At 37.2% G+C, this 2,978-nt stretch overlaps 1 long non-coding RNA gene across 1 annotated transcript; it reads left to right on the top strand.

Annotated features, from left to right (window-relative positions):
- The first annotated feature begins 1,452 nt into the window (after window positions 1-1,452).
- Window positions 1,453-2,763, top strand: LOC110937732. The gene is made up of 2 exons (XR_002590988.2): window positions 1,453-1,568; window positions 2,234-2,763. It is a non-coding gene; the product is annotated as an uncharacterized LOC110937732 (long non-coding RNA).
- Window positions 2,764-2,978: the final 215 nt, after the last annotated feature.

Genomic DNA, 2,978 nt, shown 5'->3' with positions numbered 1-2,978 from the left:
GGTCCGACCCTACCTACACCCTTGCTATTAACCTGCTAACCCAGTTATACTTTCGAGGATTGCTAGTTGTTGGGCCAAAATCACAAGTCGTTATGTAAGTGGCCAAGTTGTTCGAGGCTTGTCCACGAGTCGGTGTGCAAGATACCAAGTCATATGCTGAGTTTTCAAGGCAACGTGGGTGGAAGGGTACTTGGTTCTCGGGAAGCCTTGATCTCTTGGGGTTGTTTTGATCGTGTACAAGGCTTGGGCACCCCTTGTTCTCGGTAACCTTAGCCAGCTTGATTGCTGGCTAGCCTTGCCCGGGCATGGGTTGCTCAACACCCACTCCTCGTTGATCGCTAAATGGGGATGGAGGTTTTTGTCGGATAAGAGTAGGCTTTGGACCAAAGTTATTGAAGCTATTCACACCACGAGAAATGGGTGGAGTTTATTCCGGCCAGGAAGACGGTGGGCGGTGTTTGGGGCAACATAGTACAGGTGTTATCTAAAACAACAATCGATGGGATCCGTTGGAGGAATTTTTTAAAGCTTCAGTTGGCAGCAGCGAGGATACGGCGTTTTGGCTGGATATGTGGATATGTAGTGTCCTGTTAAAAGATAGATTTTCCAATGGGGAGGATGATATAAAACACATATATACCCAAAAATTTCTATACGAAAACTACATATATAACACTACTGAGCGAAAAGTTCGGGGGGTCGGGCGCCCCCCCCCCCCCCCCTTCTCTATACTTCGCCCCTGGTCTCACTCTCATCCCTCCAAATCACTCTGCACAACAGTCTAAATTTCATTCTATGGCCCCAAATCGTGATTTCCGGTTGCCTCAAGATCTACGAGCAAGCACAATGATTGATACTTATAATTGAAGTGGGGTACGCTTTAAGTCCGGCTTAAATTCAAGATATTAACAAGTCGATTTCAAGTAGTTAACGAGTAGAGAGACTTATTTACAACCTAATTTATTTTATGTCAATGTTAGTTAAATTTTCCTTAAACCATGTTATCTAATGAGATACACAAGACATGATAATTATTTTATACAAAACTAAATAACAATATATATCTAATACAGCCGTACTCAGGGTTAGGGACAGAAAAGGGTTAAAAAGATGAAACGACTTGTCACAACCTAACAAAATTTTGGACTTGTTACTAAAGTAGTTAAAATGGTCGAACCTCGATTGATAACGATGAGGCGCATGATGATACTCGAATAACCAAGAAGCAATGAATGGGGTGCCTGATAGGAGACCAATATCACACGAGTTTTCTAGAAAAGATTAAACGCAAATGTAGTTTAGAAAGTAGTTTTCTTATTAGATAAAAAAATATATATAAAAGTAAAAGAAAAATCATGTCTCCTAGTGTGTTTTGTACGTGCGGCGTGCGGCTATTATGAAATATGGATAGATAGGGTGGGGGGAAATATCAATACTCAGTAATCATTTATTCATTTATATACAAAGTTGTCTCAATGTATGGGCTCTCAGTTTTTCAAACCCAGACCACAAATGAAGAACAAATCCCCAAAAGGATTCTCCTTGAATATTACCCTTACCACTGCCAGGTATTATTATATATAAATATCCATCAGTTTTGAAATTTTTGGTTACTTGAGTAATCTGTTAATTTATCTTATTCATTTTGGTTATGTTGAGAACACCTGTAGTAAGTGCGATTTAGTTAACACAAGTTGGACACTTAGTTGTAACCGGTAGTAAAGAGAACCTGACGATTCCACCACTGAAGGTTGTGTCGTTTATGGCTAATTAACTTAGATGGCGTCTCATATTAATGATTATATTAATTAGTTACCCTTTGAAGCCTAGTAAATCTGGTCCAGGTGATGGGATAATTACAACATATACACATGAGACTGGTACACACGTATATGGGATAAATATAAAAGTTACAAAATATTGACACTTGCAGTAATATACTAATATGTCGTATGTATGCCATGCAAATGGGATAAGTCTATCAACATGAATCTTACTTTTGATTTTGGTTTTTTAGCCCATTCAGTCCCTAGTATGCATTGCATGAACCAAAAGACTTGTAAAATAAAATAGGTTATTCCAAACCACTAGCCACTTCTAAAATGGTGCATTTGACCAGTATTGTATTCTAATTAAATATAATTCATATCTATGGTGAATTTACATGTTCTCGGACATATAAAAATAATAACAATCATATGCTAAATAACATTGTATGAATTTCTTGATTTAGACACCAACATTCATTGGCAACTGATGATCTTGGAAGAACATCCTCAATATGGAAATGTCGAAGTATAGATAAGGCCAAACGAATAGGGACTTCAGGATTTTGTGACCCTCTATGATGCTCACAATGATGCATATTATGACAAAAACATGCCAAGTGAAATAATCTGGTAAAAGCACATGGAATGCAAAATGTGGAGAAAGTATTCCTGTAAATATGAATACAGCTTTGAAGAAGATGAATTTCAGGATTTTACGACCTTCCAGGTGTCGTAAATCACTTGTTTGAGAAAACAACCATAGCGCTGCAACAAAATTTATTACCAATGTTGCTAAGCAAAGTCCCATGTGTGTCTTGTTTTGTTGAGTATGTTCGGTGGTCATCTGGACAACGGTTCCCACTAGCATCGCCTCAATCGCTATAAAAATAGCATACATTGCCATGTTGAATGACCTGGAACAACTATTCTAGTTAATTCATGACATACATATAGAAAAAAAAAACAGAAGATTCTATGAAAAGTAAAACAAAAGTTTTTTTTTTATATATTAAGGAATATATATTTAAGAGTTACTAAAGAGGGAGAATAGTCTCCTGAGTCCTGACTCCTCTACTTGATGTAAAATTATCTTGGTCAATCTTGATATCATGATTCATCAATAACAAAGTGAATTGAAGTTAAATGTGAAAATTTAGCTCAAACAGATTCCAGTCAGATGTCCCACGTAATATACATAAAACTTCTTAC

Source organism: Helianthus annuus, chromosome 4, assembly GCF_002127325.2.
Source record: "Helianthus annuus cultivar XRQ/B chromosome 4, HanXRQr2.0-SUNRISE, whole genome shotgun sequence".
Classification (NCBI taxonomy): Eukaryota; Viridiplantae; Streptophyta; class Magnoliopsida; order Asterales; family Asteraceae; genus Helianthus; species Helianthus annuus.
Note: the sequence above shows the minus strand (reverse complement) of the source record. Positions and strands in the feature narration are given on the sequence as shown.